The sequence below is a fragment of the Suricata suricatta genome, chromosome 16 (assembly GCF_006229205.1).
Source record: "Suricata suricatta isolate VVHF042 chromosome 16, meerkat_22Aug2017_6uvM2_HiC, whole genome shotgun sequence".
Lineage (NCBI taxonomy): Eukaryota > Metazoa > Chordata > Mammalia > Carnivora > Herpestidae > Suricata > Suricata suricatta.
Window position 1 is genome coordinate 21,086,294 of NC_043715.1, and position 22,856 is coordinate 21,109,149.

Here is a 22,856-nt window from a genome sequence, read left to right on the forward strand (position 1 = left end):
CATATACTCATGTCAGGATGCCAAATTACCAGTTACCAATTAAGGAAGCCCATTCACAAACCAACATAATCATTCAATTATGTGAAAGGCAGAAGAATGATCTCTTTCCGCTCTGCTGTTGTCCTAAGCCACATCAAAGAGGCTGGTATTTATTTCAGATCATTATACCTTGATGCCTGATCAATTTGACCATCTTCCTATTCTGTGGGACAAACAAAAGGAATCTTTGTCTGCATTTCACGGCCATTTATCACTCCTCTGGCTTTCAAATTGCAAGACTGAGATCAAAGGAAAATGGGAGGAGTGATATTCAGCAGCCTAACGCTGAAAGCAAAACATGATCATACTTTAGTGTTCTTTAATTGTTAAATATCACCTCTGCATACTTTGTATTGTAGAATAAACATACCCTGAAGCCACTAAGATAACCAAGTCTGTTAATATATTGTACATCAAATTCTATTTACTCTCTTTGATTTTTGAATCAAGAGAAACTCCACATAATCCATCTGTGAATTCCAATCCATATATTTCCCTTGGCTCTGCTAGTAATTTGCTGTGTGATTTTGTCAGGTAGGATTCCTTATCTGTGCCTAATTTTTCATGCATGTAGAATGAAGGAATGGAAATGATCAGTTTTGACATTTCCATTAGCAAGTTAAAGACCCTGCTTTGATATTCAAGTGATGCACCAAATTAATTTACATGTTATCATAACTGTTTTTATTTCACAAACAAAATTCATAAATAAGGCTGTGTTATGAATATGAACATGGGATTTTTCTATAGAGAATATATGCCTCTAATGTGGCTTTATGCCCATATACCATATTACCCCTATAAAATGTGAAATCTTGGAGTAAAGTCTAACCATCTTATTTGCTTGTTTAATCATAAACATCATAAATACTTAGAATATGATATGAAAACTTCAGCTAATTCCTTAAAATCTCCTACTTCCCTCCAGGGGAAGCCACCTTCAACAGCTTAGTATGCATGTTATCACATTACTTTTCATGCACATATATATGGATACTATCACATTTACCTTTGTTTTACATTAATGGGGCTTTGTTCTGCACTATATTTGTGACCATGATATGGCAAATGGGCATAAAATCATATTATAGGTGTATATTCTCTATAGAGAAATCCGTATGTTCATGTTCATAACACATTCTTTTTCTTCCCATTTAGCAATATGCTTTGCAGGGCTGTCCACATCAGCATATAGAAATATTTCATTCTCTTTACAGATTCATGGTAATTAGGGATGTAAATGTACAACAGTTTAATATATCCATCTGTTGATACCCATTAAAATTTTTAATTTCTAAAATAATTTACAATGACACAAATGTTGGAAATTTCATTTTTCCAATCCCAACTGTGCTTTTTCATCTTTTTATTTGTAAGAGTTCCCTGACATACCAGTAGTGACTCAATATATACCTGATGATTAATTCATGGAGATATATTGTTATATGTTACCTTAAGAATAAATTTATATTTATAGTGGTAGAAATAAGCTTTTCTACCACTGTTTGCTTTTTTCTCTGTTACTAGATGGATCCAGGGAGCCAGCCAGTATCAATTACAAACATGAGAAAGGGCAAATGATTGAAAGATTATGACTGTTATTAAAGTTCTTCACCCAGGGAGGAGAAGGATGTCTGGTAGACTTTTCCTTCCAAATCTTCTCTTGTCTGGTAATGTAAGACTGAAAGGATTACACATCTGAAAGAACTCAAGTGGAAAAAAAGACTATCAGGATATTTCAATCTATTCACCCATTTATTCTTTGTTTTTGTTTTTAATTTATTCATTTGATAAATTATTTCTTCACATTGCAAATGTTTCTTAAGCATTTGACATATACTGAATGCTCTAGTATATGGCAAAATGTATTTTTACCAAGGAGTTTGCTAGACAAATTTTGAGAAGAATGCTATTTATTAAACCTTAGTGTGTTTTATTTACTTTACGTTGTTAATCTATTTCTTGTAACAATAGTACAAGGTATGGGTCTGGTTTCAATTATGTAGAAAAATAGTGTCACAGAGAATGAACTTCTCCCGGTATAGAGTATGACATTTGCAATCAAAGAAAATGGATTCTGAATACAAGCTAAGCCAAAGACCAACTTTATGCTGTTATGCCCAGATTGCAATATCCCCCAAAACCAGAGACCACCAGGGAGACCGAGTCACGTATGCAAAAGCAAAGGGCATTTATTCGGGCTTAAGCTCGGTCTCTCAGACCTCACCATCGCAGTGGATCTGTGCTGAGCGCCCAGAACAATAGCTGAGCAGAGTTTTTATGGGGTTTGGAAAGGGGGAGTTAGAAGGAACTGTGACATAGGCACAGCAATCCAGTCGTAATCACACAGCAGCCCTAGCAACAATCTTAACCACTCAGAGTCTCTAGGGCATCCGTTACATTTGGCAGCACCCAATCATGACGTTTGGGGTTCCTTTGAAAATGACCAATTACAGGTGGGCTAAGGACCCCCACGTGGGACTTCGAGAATTGGCGAGAGATTGGTTAACTGGCATTGAGCAGCTACCTATAGTCCTCAGGAATGTTAGGCATCCTCTTGGTCCTTACTGATCAAACTGTTTAGGGGCTGTTCTTCTAGTCTTGAGCAGGGTGGAATTGCCTGATTGTTTCAGGGAAGCTGAAACTTAGGCCTTCTAGTTTCTAAGGCTTTTTTGAAGCATGTCATGGCGTTAGTTTGGCTCTTCAATGCCTTTAGTTTAGATGTTTAGTTTCTTAATGGAGGAAATGGAAATAATACTAACAATCCCCAACTAGTTAATCTGAGTTTAGCACAGGACTTGGACTCCAAAAAATAAGTAACTGTGACTTTGTTTCATTTTTGCTTCCTAGTCTGAGCACTTTAAATGGTCAAGATGATCCCAAAAGAATGGAAACCAGAGTTGACTAATGATTGATTAGCTTTGCTTTGGAGTCTGTACAAAAAGAGAAGCTGATATCCTTTAACTTCACTTTAGGAAGAGAGCAGTCAGAAAGTGAGGACAAAAGTCCTTCTTAGGAAGAGAGGAGAATGACTCAACTGTAGAAATCAAAACCAATATGATGAGAAAAGGCTCAACCAGGCTCAAGGCCCAACATTACTATCTCCCCTACCCCACCTCCGGATTCAGAGCGTTCTATTTCACTACCTTAATTTCACTTGATTAAATTGTTGGTGATTCAATCACTTTTCTTTTGTGTTTGGTGATAGCCATTTTCCAAGGTAGGACATGTTCTCAGAGAGCAAGAGAATTTCTGCTCTGCATTTCTTCAACTCAAAGAGGAAATTGTAAACCTAGTCTGACTTTTTGGCCCTTGAAGTTCCTCAAGCCCAGTCATATTTAGATCAGTTCACTTGGCTATTTTCTTTTCTTTCTGCTTTAATTTCCTTCTACCATTTATAGACAGATGCCTGGGAGGGGGAGAGGGAAGTAAAGTTTGATATCTGAGGCCAGACAGCATGGGCTTTTATCCTGGCTTATATGAGTACTAAGCAGTTCCTCAGGTACACTGCATTACCTGGTTAAATTAAAGTCTTCATTTTTATACTGAAATGATGATACTTTATTTCAAGTTATTACAAGTCATAAATAGGATGAACAAGGTGAGGCACTTGGCAGAAAATGTATTTTTTTCTTTTATAGCAAATTATTAAGACTGAAGAAGCTGAAAGACCCTACAAAAGTTTGAGTTTCCTTTTGCTCTTGTTTCTATAACCTCTAATTTGAAGCTTCTGCAATATTCCTCTAGGTATATTATAATCAAGATGTTAGTGGATAATACTGCATAGAATAGAAGCTCTTCCACCTGGTCTTGCTGAAAATCAAAGCTGAAGAATCATACTTCTAGGGAAGAATTTGCATGTAGATGAACACATTAGTTACTTTGGACCTTTTGACCCATTTCAATCTCTATTGGTGACAACCTTTAATTCTTTTAAATAGCTCTGCTACTCAGGGCTGACATGACTTGTATTTTGAAACCTTAAATAAGACTGTTGAAGCACACTACCTTCATTCATAAGAGCAGACCATGTAATGTAATGTCACACATTAGTGGGAATGTGGGTTTAAATTCCAAAGAGTGGAGCTTTTGTAGTCACTGAATGGGATCAACTTACCGATTTTTACACAAAACATCCAATTGTATCTTTTGAATAAAACTAATGGTGGGGGGAAAAAACCCAAAGATAACATTTTAAACAGTTTCCAATATAACCTCCAGCCTTTATTATAGGCCTAGTATAAAATGTACTTGATTTTATAACTAGCAATATTGAGATATAGTTGGTGCTATTACTTGTGCTATCTTACCAACTACAGAGTGGATTTTACAAATGAAGACACATAGGACTAAAAGAAGGTGGAGAGAAGAGAAGAGACTGTGCAGAAATAGTTTAAAACACTGCAGGGTGTTCAGTACGCCTGGAACATGCTGGAAGTAGAAAAGAGAGCAGTACTGAGGATTGCTCTGTCCTCTTCTCTTCACCTGGCCAGGTCCCAGGCTTCCTTCATAAGTCATTTCCTGTTGGAATCTAGCCTTGTGCTCTTCCTTGTCTTGTATACGTTGTCTTCCTCTACGCCTTTAGCATCTGGCACTTTCCCCATCAAAACACCTTTTCAGTGGGCTGTATTGTAGCAGTCTCTGTGTTCCTCTACCTCTAGGACTATACTGTAAGCATCTCCAGAATGCATTATTTAAAACTATAGCTCTGCTTTCTAGCATACAGGTGGCACTCGTTATAGCTTTATTGGAATGAGGTTAATGAAGACCTTTATAGTAAATAAAGAGTTATTAATGAGATCATCAGAGCATAGTACTTTATAATTCCTAAAGTTTAACCTCATCATGTGTTCAGTGATCATGTACTAAATATATCAGAGGTCCTGCTCAAAGGGATGATGGGTATGGGGAGAAATCATATACTGGCTCTCTAGTTTTAACATTTGGGCCAATGTATGAGGTTTCTATGAAGAGCTCTCAAATGTCCTATTGTGAGGATCCTGGGTCCAAGTATGCTTGGCATGAGTAGTTACTTTTAACTAAGGTGGAAGTCTGCTTGGTTAGAGGTAGAATTCAAATTAGAGTTAAGGAGAGGCACCAGACCGATTTGGGAAAGTAGTACCAAGTAAGATTAGGTAAAGAGATATTTAAGGAAATTAACTGAGTCAGGAGTCAGCTCTGAATGCTATTCAGCAGAGCAAATGAATAGAAAGATGATGTTGGAATTTGGCTTTTATAGACATCTCTGGATGTCATTACTGAAAGTGGCTCGTCACCCATTAACGTTCTGGTTGCATGACTAGTAGATGGACTGTACAGGCTGGTTCATTATGCTGTACAAGATGGGGCTTCAGGGAACCAGCAAGAGCAGTGGCTTTGAAAAGACACCCCTTGCAGGGCAATTGGGAATGCTGGCGTAAGAACATGGGATAAGCACTTTTGGACATGGAGCAGACAAAAAAACAAACGAAGCCCCCAAAACATGATCTGCCTTGATGAATTGTGGGAGCTTTCACCAAAGAGACAACAGTTAAATGAGGTCATGAAGAATGAATGAGAGATCAATGTATTACAATTTTAACAAGGGAGCGCATGGTGAGAAAGATGGGTATTCTATTTTAATGCTGGACAATATAGAGTCATCTCTAAGATCAGGAAGATTCTCTTTACAATCCTACAACAGTATCTGTAAATGCTTCTTTTTTTAACTTTTTAATGTTCATTTATTTTTGAGAGAGATAGACAGTGAGTGGGGGGAGAGAGAGAGAGAGTGAGAAAATGAGTGGGGAAGGGGCAGAGAGAGAAGGAAACACAGAATCTTAAGCAGGCTCCAGGCTCTGGGCTGTGTGCACAGAACCCAGTGCAGGACTTGAACTCATGAGGAGCCAAAGTCAGACGCTTAGCTAACTGATCCACTCAGGTGTCCCTACAAATGTTTCTGAAACGGCTTAATGATTTCATGTTTCCTGTTTTGACACATGGAGATTTAACACAAATAAAATATATCCTTAAAACTATGGATTTAATAATCTCAGTTACAATCCTTTATATTTATATAGATTTCTCCAGTTTAACAAAGTACAGGCAGATCCATTCTCCCTTCTACCCCGCCCTCGCCCCGGCAAAGCCTTCCTGAAGAAGATCAGGCAAACACAATTATCTCTGGGTTAGAGATGAAGAAACCAAAGATCAAAGAATATAGGTTTTATCTCATGTAATCCTGTAAGCAGCATATCCTGTGATTCAAAGAAGGATTTTTCCACTTGAAACCTTCTTTTCTTTCTTGTGCAACATGTTGCCTTTCCATGGATCTCTGATGCACTTAAATACAAAGAGTCATTTAAATCAGGAAACAGTGTCCTTCAGAAAAACTTAGTGTTTTATCTCTCCCAAGAATGATAATAACTTGATAAGGAAGTCAGTAAAATTAAAAAATCAAATATGTTTTACTTTGGGATGGCCCTTTATACGTACATATATATATCTTTTAATATAAAATGTGTTTTACTTTGGGATGGTACACACACACACACACACACACACACACACATATGCCTTCTAATATAAAAAGATGGAAGGTAGGTAATTATGTACAGTTTTCAACATAGAAGAATTACATTTCTTTCAAAAATCCCATAGGTATCTAAACAAGATATCCTGTGTGAGGGTCTTGACTGAGACGTAGCAAGAAAGAAGCCCTAGTCTCCAGACTAAAACCTCTATGAACCAAGAAGAGCTCCCAGAAGTGGGAGAAGGGTTTGATGCAGTTGATCAAGAGGAGATGCTAGTTGGAAATTTGGAGATACTCCATCTGAGCTGAAAATATTGGGCTAAGTAGTCGACAAATCTGACCTCTACTTCTAGGAGTTACCACTTAATGTCCTTAGCCGAAATATCTTCACTAAACCTTAAATAAAATAAAATGTTTGAGGGGCGCCTGGGTGGCTCAATCAGTTGAGTGTTCAACTTCAGCCTAGGTCATGATCTTACAGTTTGTGGGTTTGAGCCCCGCATCAGAGCTGTTAGCACAGAGCCTAGAGCCTGCTTCTGATTCTGTGTCTCCCTCTCTCTCTGCCCCTCCCCTGCTCATGATCTGACTTTCTCTGTCTCTCAAAAATAAATAAATGTTAAAAAAATTAATGTTTGATAAGTTCTCTTTCATAATATATATTAGTTTTCTGTGGCTGCCATGACAAATTGTTACAAAATTAGTGGCTTAAAACAACAGAAATTTATTTTCTCACAGTTCTGAAGGTCGGAAGTTAACTCCACTTTCACTAGGGTGAAATCATGATGTCAAGGATAGGCAAAGCCATACCTCCTTTGGAGGCTTTAGGGGATAATCCATCCTTGCCTCTTCTAGCTCATGGTGGCTGATGGCCTTTCTTTGCTTGTGGCCCTATCTCTCCAGTCTTCACCTCCGTTTTCACATTTTCTTGTCTTCATCTCTGTGTATAATCCCTCCCTGCCTCTCATATGAAGTGACTTGCATTTAGATTTAGGAAAGTTCCAGGTAATCAAGGATAATCTTCTAATTTCAGAACATTTACAAGTTCCAGAGATTAAAGCCTGATATCATTCTGCCTATTATAGTACTAAACATATTATTATTATTTTTATTAATATTATTAATATATTTTAAATATAGTATAATGTATTAAGAGGACTCTTTGAAAACCACTAAACAAAGTACTAAACTTTTCTCCTCTGCAAAATGGAAATAGAAACTGAATATATTTTACAAGCTTGTTGAAAGAATTAAAAAGATAATACTTGTGAGCACTTAGAACAGTTCCTGTCACCCAATAGGTGCCAAGTAAACCTTAACTTTTACTGTAACTTGTTACTATTTTCCGCACATGAAAAGCCTGCATATATTGAAAGATCTTGTCTACCAAAGACACTACATGTATTCAGTAATATTTAATTTGATTCCTAATGTTTTATTAATCAAAGACATTTATCACTGCCTGTCAGAGCTGACTCGGCAGGAGATAACCAGGACGTCCACAATCAGTTGACACAACTTCAGCCAAAAGAACAGACATAAAACAGTATAACCAATGTATTCATAGTCTGAGCCAGTGTTCTAGCCCTGATAACACTTGTTGAAATAGTGAAAATACCTACTTTACCTCTAATAAGGAATTCAAACATTAGATTTTTCTCCCTATAAATCTTTTAAAGTCTTACTTAATTATTTATTCTTTCAGTCCACATTTTCCGCTGTTCCCCAGGGGGCCCAGACTTTGCTAAGAACTCTGCCCTTAGGCAGAGCTGTACCCTTACGGAGACCCTCCGAGTTTCATCATCACACTGGGCATTCTTCATTCTTCATCAGCCACCTCTGGAGCATGTGTGGGAAGGAAGCGGCCATCATGTGAAAGCTGTAATATACAGCTTACTGCTGTCCTTTAAAATAGCCTGTCAGGAAGCCGACTCCAACAAGTCCAGCTATTAATCCCACTGAAATTTAGTGTCAGTGGGACAGAGGAGAGGCTGTACCAGGGTGAGCATACGATGACATCTTTAGGAGAGCCAGAAATGTGTTCCTTTTTCGTATTCGATGCTGGGGCAATCTAACTGCCAAATTCATCAACATCCATGTGTGGTTGCTGTGGTGAACTCGGACTGGCTGTTCAATACAGGCTTACTCTGCAACAGCTTCTATCCTATAGCAACTTCTAACCCTCTGAAGGTCTTGTGAAAAACGGGATTTCTCCTATCCCTTCTTGATGACCAGCCTCAGGAAAACAGTTCCATAAAAGGAGGTCAAGGCAAAGGATCCCATTTTCCTAGTGACTGCACTCATTTATCTCTGTGCACATTTGTTGGATTGTGGATGAAAATGGGAAGTCAGGTACAGATATGTTGTATTTGTACCCTTACGTCCTCCTCCTAGAAATTAAATTCTCTATTTCATTCTCTAGGGCTCCTGGCACCTACGGGACATCAAAGTCTGGCACCTTCAAAGATGGAGGCAGGTAGGACCCAAATCTAAGTTAAGGAGAGACAAGCAGTGTGGTAAGTTTGCAGAATTATCCTGTGAAATTCAGGTACTATGTTTTGGATGCCTGTCTGTTACTGGTCACTGTTCTTTGCATACAGTTACTCACAATAACGGTAAAGGTGAGAGAATTGAAGCTGTAAGTGGTACGTATGTTAGTTAGAGCCAAACAGGGAGCAAGATGCAGACTGAGGAGCTGCACTGAGATAGTTCGTTCTCAGAGTTTAGGCTCTCAAACTCTGCTGTAGCACCGTCTGGTGTGTGGGGCCGCTCTCTTCTTCCACTTTCTCATTTCCCATTCTCTAAGAATACTGGCAGCGACCTTCCCTGTTCATCTAATTCGTTCTTGGGAACTTCTTTCTCTGCCTCCCCCTTAATTTCTTCCTTGACTCTTGGTACCTATTTCCTAGCTTCTCAGAGTATTGAACTGTAGCCTTCTATAAATAGAGGAAAGCGTGTGATCTGTGACTTTTATTGAAGGCTTGCCTGAGGATTCTAACCCCTGACAATCCTGTTATGAGGAGCACAATACAAAGCAGAATTCATAATTTTGCATTCGATTGGAAATTTTATACATCTGCATGTCTTGTGTGGCATTTTATTTTTACTATACCCTTCCATTCAATATTTTATTTCACCGAACTGTAGAATAGATAAGACAGGGTACTGAAAAGAGTCAGGAAAATGCATGTTTAGATCCCATGTGGCATTCTTGTTTGCCCATATCACCATGACTTCAATATTTCTTTAGTAAAACAGCGATGGTAGTACGCATCTAACAGAGTCTTTACGTGGATTAGATAAGACTGTTTATAAAGAAACCACAACAGCAGGAACAGGGCAAGCCCTCAGTATTTCAAAAAAAACTATTTTGTTCTTTTTTTTTTTTTAAAGAACATTCTTTTTCATCTTCAAATCTTGCTCTGGAACTTGGCCCATCCTAGGTGCTCCATATGAGGTAGTAAAATTGAATTTCTGAGGGTTGAGCAGGCATTAAGTAAATCCTTACAAATTCTTTCTGGTCTAAAAAATCTTACCCTTATGTAAGATTAATTCCTTGGAAATTGCAGAGGGAAGAAGGATGGGGAGGGGAGATGCAAGTAGAAAAGAAGAGAGAGGGAAGGAAAATAAAAGATTATCTGTGAGAAATTTATCTAAACAGTCTGGCAGTGTGGATGGCAGGCTCTGGATGGCCTCCCGGCATGGGAGGGAAGATGAATGGTTTTTGGGGAACCCTGGTGCTGCTCCTTAAAAGCAGCCTGCTGCGGCCAGAGCTGGCCTCCTTGACCCTGTTTTAGTGTAGGAGGAAGGATGGGGAGAGTCGCAAGAGGAGCAGACACTCTCCCGCTCCCCCAGAAGTTCCCCTAGAAATACGGGATCTGTTAGGGCAGCAGGACGTGAGGATGCATGGTGTGGTAGAAAGCACTTGAAATGCTACTTTGCTGCTGCAGCTCTGTGACTTTAGGTGCATTACTTAACTCTTTGTTCTTTACTTATTTGTAAAATGAGAAAAATAATGCCCACCTCATAGGGCTAGTTAGGTAGTTAAATAATGCAAACTACATTAAAGCTGTTAACATAGTTTATCTACTTGGACAATAGTTATAATCTGTTATGTATTACAGATACTTATTTTAAGCTAAATGTGAAGAATATTTTCCATATGTTTGTTCATCTTTATTAAAAAGTAACCCTTTTATGAAGCACTGACATCACTGTGGTTACAATATCATCCTGTCCTTTTGGCAAGATTTCATGGAACCAGAGGTGGGGACTTGATCTTAATTGAGTGATGTAGACTTTTGTCTCCTAGAATTTAGTTTTGGGTTTAAGATTTTGTATGTGTGTGTGTATGTGTGTGTGAGAGAGAGAGAGGGATGTATCGAGGGAGGAGAGAGGGAAGGACAGGGGGAGAGAGGGAGAGAAAAGAAGAGAATGAATTTGGAGTATTTCATTAGCACTTTTTCCTGGGAAAATACCCTTAATAAATACTTTCACAAAAATCTCAGTCAAGATTTGCTTCTAGAAAAGTAATTCTAAATCAACTGACTTGGAAATTACCTGCCAGAGATTAACTAACTTTAAGGCAGATGTAGGTGTCCTTAAAATTGGACTGCAAAGACCAGTAAGATTATTTTTTTCATTGAATGCTCCATAGACTCTGACAAATTTGGGTACATATGCTAAATCAGTTAGTAACTAGCCTTGGGAAAGTTACTGAATCTCTTGTGCCTCAGTTTTCTCATCTGTAAAATCTATCTCACAGGACTATTTGGGAAATGAAATAACATAAACAGATGAAATAACATAAATAGATATCATGATATGTCATCAAAATCTAATAAAGTGAGGCCTCTGTTATTTTTACTACTGTTGCTACTACTGCTATTTCTCTGTGAAGGATTCTAGCTCTGCTTGAAGTCTGTTTGTACTTTTTAACCATTTACAAGTGTGCCTTCTAACTCACAGTTAAGCCAGAGTTAGAGAGTACTCTCAAAGTCAGTAGTTAAAATGGAAACATTAGTGTAAACACAATTGGAAGAGACTAGTTGCTTTGCCAAAGTAATGGAGAGGTACGTTAAATGGCAAGGGAGGCTGTAAAAAGTTGCCTGTATTTTTAGCTGCATTGAGAGTGATGGATGGAAGAAAAATCCCAAATTCTATTTAGCAGGCATTTTTTCCTGTCTTTAAAATCTGTATTTACTAAGAATGTGTTTTTGCTCCAGTGCCACTGTTACCCACAGTAATATTTATCTATCGCTGGTGGATGTTTCTGCAGAAAGGAGCAAGTATCATTTATTTCATAGGAGTAGAGTGAGACATCTTGGATTTGCAGTGATCTCTTTTCAAGATTTTGTCCACATTCACTAGCCTCGGACTCACTTTTCTCATATGTAAGGTATGAAGATGGGTAATATCTGACTCATATGCTTGTATTGCATGAGCTAATTTAGATGAAGTAATTAGCAGAGAGTCTATTATTTAGTGAACGATAAAATTATCGTTTTATCGTTTAATCATTTAATTATCATTAAATTATCATTGTCACTGATGGGGCACCTGGGTGGCTCAGTTGGTTAAGTGTCTGACTCTTGGTTTTGGCTCAGATCATGATCTCATGGTTTCTGGGATTGAGCCCCGCATCTGGCTCTGGTCTGACAACACAGAGCCTTCTTGAGATTCTCTGTTTCTGTCCATCCCCTACTCTTGCAGGCTCGCTCGCTCTCTCTCTCTGTCTCTGTCTATCTCTCTCTCAAAATACATAAATAAACTTAAAAACATTACCATCCTCATTAATATCATTACCATTATCCTCATCATTTTAGAATAGTACAGCTTGGACAGTCCTAAAGGATCATCTAGTTTAATTCTGCCATCATATAAAGATCATTTGCCACATATCAGACAATGGGATTGACACTGGTGACTTACGTATGAAAAATGGGTAGTCTCTGGCATTTTCAGACTCATGGATGATATGTTCCTTTAGCTCCATAAGCTTCATTGGTATAAGAGGGATGCATAGTTTTTTCACCACTGAGTATAGGCAGAGCAACATGCTTAGATGGCTTCTCACACAAAGTAGATATTTAGTCAATTCTGATCAAAGGAATGAATTAATTAATGGATAGACTGGTAATTGAATTATTGAGTAAATATTTTGGAGCACAGAAGTTGGGTTCTAGGTGTTGTACAGAATAACATGGGGATCTAACCTAGTCTAGGGTTGGCATCAAGGAGCATTTAACTGAACCTAGAAGATTTATTCTCCATCCAGTGAAGAACCACCATTTTCATTGGCCTCATTTGCCATGGAAATGCCTATTGTTGCGGTCTTAGGCCTGAGCAGGTGCAATATGACACCCTCTTTGCCCAACACTTACCAGGTTATCATCGGGGTCTTTTAAATATAGCATGAATCTTTAGCTCACTTACCTAGTCCAAAAGTAAATGACTTGGTCTCTGCGTCATGACCCCCTAACCCACAGCTTCTTATGCCTCCAATTTCCTCCCAGGAACTATTAGTGAATTATTCCTACTTGGTTGCTATGAGATGTGACATTGGATATGCCCACTGAGTCACAAATTTACAGTATTTCTTCATATCCATCTCCCCACTTTTGGAGAAGGCATTTGTTGTTCCAAGGTTCTGCCTTGCTTTGGTGTTTCAAACCATACCCTCTGCTGTAAAACTTTGGCAAAATACTGAAGAGGGGTAATTGATGTTAAGGAGAAGGTTTCATTAGAAAAATTTATTCTATGATGCACAAATCTCACTTTAATAACTTAAATTTCATAGATTTCACCTAAATTTCCATATAGTGACAAAAACAGGTGTGTGTGTGTGTGTGTGTGTGTGTGTGTATGTGTGTGTGTTTAGTCTTATGGTATAGGGATTAGAGGAATTTCAATGATCCTGCTGGAACCCTTTTATTGACTAAGTGAAAATGAAACACATGCATTATAACTACTTTGTAGATGTTACTTATGTGATCCCTTCCTCAAGTACCATTCAAGAAAATTAATATTGAGATTTATTAGGAATCTTTCTCCCATTTATTGTACCCAGATGGGCCCTCCTATACTTTGCAGTCTCAGTGGGTCCCAAGAAAAGAAGTCTTTAACCAAGAGCTCTGACTTGAATACTGGGTGACATGTTAACACTCCTTACGTAAGTCTGTTCATAATTTTCCTTTTCTTCTGAACTGAATTACTATTACATCTAGGCCAAAAGTCTGTGCCGTGGCAACACCTTGACTCTGACCCATGCCCTAGGATCATCTCTTCAGACCCTGTGATTATCTCTTCATTATTTGCTAGAGAGCACATTACATTAATCTGAGTTTGAGGAAACATGGTTTATTCACTCTCCAGTCTATGCACGGATAGGTTTTAGATTAGATTTTAGATTAGCTTTTGTTTATTGTTCATAGACAATGGTGGGTAACCTAATGTTTTATTAGTAAGAGTTGTGTGCCAGGCATTATGTTAAGTACTTTCATATTCTTTATCTGAATATATCATCACACCTACAAGACAAGTTTTTAATGCTTATTTTACAAACAAGAAAATGTTATTACAAAAAATAAGTAAAATGCATAATATAAACATGAGGATATGTTATCACTGGTTGGACGGTATGTAAAAGCATGCATGATACAGATGCCAGAATTTCTCCCTCCTGTAGCATCACCCTACAAGCTGACTTGAGTTGATACCATTAAGGAACCAAGTCATGGAATTGAAAAATGGTAAAATCAGGTTACAAATCCAAAAAATTTTTTTAGTTAAATTCTGGAGTTTTCTTCATTATGCCCTATTATCACAAAGAATAAAGGGAGTAAGAAAAATGATTACCTAATAAGTCATTACCTAATTACCTCTGGAGTGAAGTGAAAGGGTTCAGATTTCAGCACTGCCACATGTGAGCATTGTAAATTTTACCAAGCCAGGGCTAAATTAGTATATAAATAGTACCTAGCACTCAGTTTATTTTAGCATTTGGTTAGGCATGCAAGGTGCTTAGCATCATGCCTAACATATAATTTGTGCTCAATAAATGGTATATGTTATCACTCATAATAATAGAATTTAGTTTTGATTTGGCTACAGATAACTATGAATGTATAAGTGCTAACATAGAAGCCATTTGATGGCTGCAGTTAAAAAGAAAGCCTCACTCCTAAAATGGCAGACAACGCTCCATGTGTTTGCTTTGGAGGAGTTTCCTACTTTCCTAATGGAAGATTAATCCCTGTCAAGAATTTGGAAGCTGATTAAATGAGCTCATCATTTTACCTAAGGAAGTCATTTCCTCTGCCCAGACTTCCTGCTGAACTAGCACCTTGAATGATACTCATGTAATATTTAACTGGTGTAGGCATTGGAATACTTTTAGTTCAAAATGGCTTTTGCTTATGGCATACGTAATCCAGCTAGAAATGTTTATTTTCATACACTGAGCCAATCCAATTACCAGTTAATCACAATAGTGATTGACCTCTGTCAAAAGCTTAATGCTATCTGAGTAATTCTGCATATTTATTCCAAAGTTTTAAATATTCTTAACAAATATTTAATCCTAACTCCCCTCTATATATGTTAAAAGAGCAGTATTAATTGTTATAGACACATGCTTATATGATAAGTCAATCTTATTATTATTGCTGACTTTAAAAGGGATCTCTGTATACTAAAAATTAGCATACATCCATATTCACCATTCATACATATATACGTTCACTCACACATTATGCATAAATGTACCTTTTTAAGTACAGAAGAATGTTTTGGATTGAATAATGACTCAAACATACATTAAATTTATGTATAGTCTCATTTTTAAGAGTCACAAACTCTTAAAACCTTAAAGTCTTCAAATGATTTTATGATTAATACTGATTTTTAACACTTGTAAAAGAAAAATAAAAGCCCCACTGTATTTAGGGAATAACGTTGAAATGCCTATAGAATTTTGGACTTGCCAAAAGTGTCCTCCCTGCACCTTAAAAAAGAGCTCAACCATTTGAATTTAGAAGACAAAATAGGATGAATCATCCATCAAAAGCATCGATGTCATACTTTATAGGGTTTTCCCTCCATGTCTTCAAACCAATGCCAAGAAAGAGACAGACTGGGTTTTATTACCCTTAGCTTACAAATAAAGAAATCAGGATTCAGATAATTTAAGGAAATTAACTTAACTTCCATATGGTAAGTTGAATAAGATATAAACCTCTTCCTGCCTTTTTAAACTAAAAATGTAGTATACTTTTCAAACTACTTGATTTTTTCCCGTGAATTATAAGGGGGTAAGTAGGGCATTGGAGACAAAGGAGATCATTTATAAAATTAGTTTTCAAATAATCAGTTACCAAATGACCCTCCTATTTGGGTCTCCCAACACTTGCTAATTAAATCCCTAACATCTGACATTTCATCTCCATGATGTCAACTCTGATGATAGTTCCATATAGCCTTGTATAACCTTTCTACTCAAAACTAGGAAACCAACCTTAAATTCGGTCCATTGCCTCAATATTGAACTATGATGGATCACATACTCAAGGACGGATCTTGGTTTTTACCATGAAAGTTTTCCTCAGCCTCTTGGTATATTTCCTGTGTTACCACTGCCTCTGTGTAAAGCTACTTGCCTCTGCCTCACCTGAGTCCATAGCTGGCTTCAGCTGTCAAGTTGCTTAAATAAGATGAAACTCAAAGAAATCACTATGGCCTATTTCCATTCCATCATTATCTATCATGGAGGCGAAGAATTTGGACTTAGAAACAACCACAACTGGATTAAGTAATGGAAGTGCTTACTGTTTACCAGGAATGGTAGCAGTACTGCCCTATCACAGTGCTGCTTTGCTGACGCACATAGAAAGCTGAAGTGAGGTAGAATGCAGTACTCTCTACTTCTTCGGACTGGCATGCTATTTCTGCTATTCGTCACAATGGGAATATGGGACGGTAGTTGCCACTGCTTCAAGGATGGTGAGTGTACACACACACAAATGGTTTGTGTTGTATATGGTTTTTTGAGAACTTGAGACTACTTAAACAAGTGTATGGTGTAAAAATGAAGTTCACATTAGAAATGGACAGAATCTTAGTCTACTCAAATTTTCATTCTCCTCTCGTTTATCTTTCCTGTCTTAGACTTGTTTTAGTTCTTACAAATTTGCATCAAGATTCTCAGCTTGTGTTGCCTGAAGAATTGATACCACCAAACTGGGTGACACTCTCCTTAAAATACAACCCATACTCAAGTGTGATTGAATTTATAAAACCATCACTGCAGTGAAGTTATTTTACAGTTTAAAAAAGAAAAGGTCAGCAATGGTGTAATGACATTGTCCCCTGACCACCTTCCCACCCCATATGTTGCAGCCTTTGTTTCATTCTTAAGTGGTCATCGTTCTTTCATAGACTAAGAATTTAAGATTTTCAAATTGTTATTCATTAAACATAAAGTATTTTATCTCACAACTAAATCCTTCTTCACAGCCTTAGAGAATAAATAAATGGAATGATTCCATTGGTCTGTAAATATCACCACCTGTTATTTGAAAGACACCACAAAGCTTGTCCCCGCTTCATGCCACAGCTCCAAATTATATCATTCTACTAGATAAGTGTTTTGTATCCCGTCCTTCATTTCTAACCATTCTGTCATTACCTTATTTTAAGACTTCATTATTTCACCATCACACAAGTTTAATGTTCTCTTAATCTGTATCCATTTATCAGTTTTACTTTTCAATCCCATCTCTGGGTCCATTAATCCACTTTCCTTCCTTGGGCAAGAGCAAGCTGATTGAGAAACCACAAATGACCATACCAGCTGTTGTAACAACTCAGTTTTCCCACTATACAGGAAAACAAAAGTCTGAGTTCTAAATATGTGATGCAAAATCCCTCAGTTTGGTCAAAGTCCAGTTCTTCTTTTTTATCCTCTGCTGCCCCTGAAGCATGGAATAAATTAATGAATAATTGAGTGAGTGATGATACAGCAATTGGCAATTTGCTAAATCTTTGTCTTTACAAATTTACAAGAACAGGTAAATTATTTATGGAATAAATTTTGACTGGTTTTAAGTCATTAAAAATGGGGGAATATCCAATGTACAACTCTTTCTAGACCCTTGTAAAGTCTTTAAACTGAACAGTATTGGTTTATGGATGATGTGGTTCATTTCATTATAGTAAAATTTCATCATCATGTATTAGAAGAAGTGGTTTAGAGACTAAGAACCCCTAAAATCATTATTCAGATCTTAGTATATTTATTTATCTTACTATTTGCATTCCTTTTATTTTAGAATTTTCTTAATGAGGAAAAACCAATAAACTGGCTTCAAAGTATTAATACAGCACCTGTAATATGTCAGTGTAAATAGAGGACCTTTAGATGGAAATATTGTTGAGGGAATCTAGTCCTTCCTTTAAACTCTAGCCTCTGTTCGTGTTAAAACAGAGAAAATGAAGAGCAAAATCTTGATGAAGATAAGAAAACTGTGTAAAATATTGCTAGAGTAAATAATTGTTTTACCTAGTTCAAGAAAGAAAAATTTAGATTCATAGAGAGTAGGGGATAGCATCCACTCAGAAGAAGTAATGTAGAGGTATGCTTGCATATCACTTAGATCTATAGGCATTAAGACACCTTTTCAAGAACCCTTAGTATATTAACAGAAAAAAAAACAAATAAAAAACAGTATCAAGATCCTATTCCATTAATTTTTAAATATTAGGACTCTGATATCAGGACCAAGATTATTACTAACAATTAGCATACCTTAAGATAAAAATGGTCATCTAATCATGCAGTTTTGTTTTTTTTATATTACATGACTGTATGGCCTCAGTTTATTAATCTAATATGTGTGATGTAAGACACCATTCTAAGGCAGGCTCCTACTTATGACTATAATCTCTTTAATAACCTGAACTCTATGTGTGGTCCTCCTAAAATAATAATGCGTCCTAAAGCATCATACTCTGGTACATTATTTCCTTTGTGCATATCAACCAAGCCACTTCCTAATCATCCTTGAGGTTGTAGCTCATGTTACCTCCTTCAGGAAACCTTCCCCTGTTTGAATTCATTGATGATTTATTTTACATAATGTTTGCTAAATTAATTCAAAACATGTAAACAATTAATATTTTTATCTTAATGTCTTTGAGCTAATTAGTTGCCTCATGTTACTGATAAAGAAACTTTAATTTTCTGCATTTAACTAAGTTGTGAAGTATCACAAAATAAAGCTAGGATTTAAACCCAGTCTTCAAAACTATTCAGTGACTGTCTAGTTCTTTAACATACAGGAGAGAACTGGGTTTGATCCACTTTGACTCTCCGGGCTCAGTGATGTTAATTTTCCTTAATTAACTCTTTAAAAAATTCAACTTTCTCTCTCTTTCTTTGTAATGATTAATTACACATACAAATAAAACACAACCAAAAAGGATACTTAACTAAAATACTAAAATATCAGATTTTATAATGTTTTCTTTTCAACTAATTGTGAGCCTGACTTGAGTGATGCATCCTTTGTGAAGCTAAAATCTACACTGTTGTTATACCCATATGCATAGCCGCTACTTGAAAAAAATTCTATCTGGAACAGAGTAGCAAAGTTAAATTGAAAGGAGGATCAAGACCTAACATCTTATATAAAATGAATGACTTTGGAATAACTATACATTGCATTGATATTTAATATTTCACAGATGCATGTATTCTATTTGTATGTGCTATTACTTGAACATTGGCATTTAATGAAATTCCTCCCTCAAGGTCTGCAGGGTTTTTAAAACTTTCATGTTACAATGAATTTCTCATAAAGTCAATGGTAGCAAGAAAAAATATGGTTATGGTAATTTTTTTAAATCTTTTGCTAGATCAGAATGTTTTCTATTTATCAGTTACTCTGTGTCCTCATTAAAGTCATTCTGTCCTGCAAATCACTTTAGTGTTTTCTATATATAGAGGTGAAAAATGAAAAAGACAATTAGAGTTATAAACTGTCAGTTCATCTGGATGCTTCAGGAATCCTATCTGTGAATTCATTAATAATAAAAATCGCCATATTGTTAATTAATTTAAATAAGTTTGTTAAGCAATATAGATGTCTATAGGGATGTATAGATGAATAATATAATACATTTTACTATCCTGATCTTAAACATATATATGTATGTCTATATGCATTTATATTTTACTCAAAGCAAATGCCTGAAAATGCTAAGGTATATTTACAGCTGCAGATTTTCCACCTATGTATCTATCTATCCATCCATCCATCCATCTCTTAATAGTGGTTGTATTTGGGTGGTAGCTTTATGGTTATTGCTTTTTTCCTTATACTAATTATTTAATAATTAATTTGTATTGTATAATTAACTTTTTTAAAGTATGGAGCACTGTGGGAAACTATACAGTTAGTGTTTACATAACATCATCTAATGCCTAGCAAACATTTTAATGCCCTAGAGGTTCTTAGACACTGTCAAAATTAACCCTGGGTATTGCTTTGTGAGGTTAGTTAAAAAAGTCTCCTATTAAAATCTCATAATCTGACTAAACCCAAATACCTATTGAATAACTTTTATTCCTGTATTTTTCTTACACATGTAATCAAATCCATAAGCAACTTGTTTGTTTGAACTTCAGAAAAATTACTCAAAATATGAATGTTTCTCTACACATCTTCCACTATCGAATTAAAGTCCCCATCATCCCTCATCTGAATTACTTCAGTCGAATGCTCAGAGATCTTCTTGCCCCTTTCTTCTCATCTGTAATCCATCGCACACCAGCCTAAGGAGCTAGTTAGCTGTTCTCAAAGATCCCAAAGGGGCTTCTATCTCAAGACTATTCCTTTATCACTTTACTCTACCCGTCATATTCTTCCTCCGGACAACTACGTGACTTGATCCTACATTTTATCCATGTTTTGTGTTCAAGGTACAATCATGACTAACTTTATCGAAGATATCCCTTCATGTTTGTAAATTTTTATTCCACTTGCTTTTATATTTCTCCATTATATTTTCCTGATTTAAATAATTGCTTATTATTGCCTAAATATTTCGTATTTGAATGCAATATTCTCACAAATAGGGACTTTTGTATCTGATTATTACCATTAAATTTGGCCTGCACATAATAAGAACCCAAAAACTATATGTTAAATAAATTAATAAATAGATAAAATAATATTATTTATTGTTTAAATTCCTAAAACAATATTTTGGCACCGAATATATTTAATCTTTATAATTCCACATGTGAAGTGAGCTTTATTCCCATTTCTTAAATAACAAAACTGAGGGATAAGAACATGAAACAACTTGTACTTGTTAGGTGAGACCTAGCATCCACCAACCATGGTTTCCTGGTGTTTTCTCTTGTCTTCACTGAAGAGGTACCATCCTCCAGGCCTTTATTTCACCTCAACTGGCTTTAAAAATGGGATTCCTAATTTCCTAAGCTTATTGTAGACCTGTCTAAGGATTTCAAAACCACCAACTTCAGTTACTTCTGGAACTGGATGACCATTTCTGTCACGTAGCAGAGAGTAAATGTTTCCATCTTTTTGTGAAAATTGAGCATCATGGAAATATTTCCTTCATGTTGATCACTTTCACCTAATGATTTTGCAGAAATTTGAGAAATTTGTGTGAATTCTCTGAATTCCTCACACAGAGTTAGTTTCCCAGTTTGGGCTTACTTTCATTCATGGAAGAACAAATGTTCTTTTTGCTATTCACCTGAATTTTACGTGTTTGCTTATTTTTACACAGATTAGTAGAAAAATAGCTTCTGATGGCCTTGGTATTTTCAGAAATCTAGGTCCTGGGTGGATCTGTTTTAATTACATATCAGACCCAGCTGACTCTCATAAACACATAGATGCAAACCTTATTCTGCTCATGTGTATCTATAATTGATCTGTTGATACCTCAGAAGTGGGACCCAAATTGTACATGCATCCATGGTAATCTGCAGTAGCTGCAGCTTTTTTCTAACTCTGCTCAGAGATAGCTTTGGGCTTTGGTGCTGCATTATTCTATGGTGAGTGTTGCTATAGCCCTAAGACAACCCAGTTCTTAATTCTACTACACTGTCCTCCAATACTGCACAATTTTTAAATTGAATCATATCCTCCAAACTCTCAAGACAGAAATTTTCTAGTCATATTCTATTCCATACTTATTCATATATACATCTTCAATTACCTACATTCAATCCATAAAGAAGACTGATCAGCTTTATATTTATACCTATGTCTGTACTCATATATACATTCACATCCATATTATATCTATGTCTACACACCTATACTCTCTCTATCTACATCAGCTTGTCTATACATAGACATGAATATTTGAAACTCTGTTTATTTATTAAAATCTGTCCACTGAAATATTTCCTGTTACCACCACAAAGTGAAGACCTGCATTGGATCTTGTTAGGTTACCTGCAAAACATCCCTTACTGTCTTTTGGCTTCTTTGACTGATACCTATGCCCTCAATACCCTCAATAATTCATTGTAGACACAGAAACCAAAATGATTTTGTTGTAAAGAAAATTTCATGTTGGGGTGCCTGAGTGGCTCAGTGGTTCTCAGTGGGTCTCATGGTTTGTGAGATTATATATTAACACATAATGTATATAATATTTATTCCCCCTTTTAAGCTTTGAACTGTATTCGACTATTTACTTGTATAAGTCTTATAATTTTATGACACAGAATTGTTATTTTCACTTAAAATCTCAAGTAGTTATGGAATTTTTAGCATGAAAAAGTCTTCATATCTGTCTATATATTTACTGTTTATTGCGTATTATTTGTAGAGTTTCAAATCTCTGTCTTGAATTATATTTTTTACTGATGTCAGAGGAATATTTTTACTTAATTTTATCTGAAAAATTACCATTCTTCTAGTGGAAATCTGTTAGACCAAAGTTTCTAAATTTTTTTTCTGATTAAATTGTGTTTCAGCTTCCTTTTTGATAGATAACTAGTTTCTTGTTTTTCTTCTAACTTTAAAAATGTTTAAATTTTGGGGGTGGAGCCAAGATGGCGGAGAAGAAGGGAGCTCTGTAAACTCCCTCCGCACCGTTTTTCGAACTGAGAAGGATATTACGTTCAACTGAGAGAGCGGAAGGAGAAAATACGAACTCCAGAGGGAATAGAACCTCAAAGATACCTGAGTGAGTGGGGGCGAACGGGGGAGATCCGAGGACGGGCCAGCCCGGACGGGCAGGGGAGGTAAGATCCCCAGCCCAA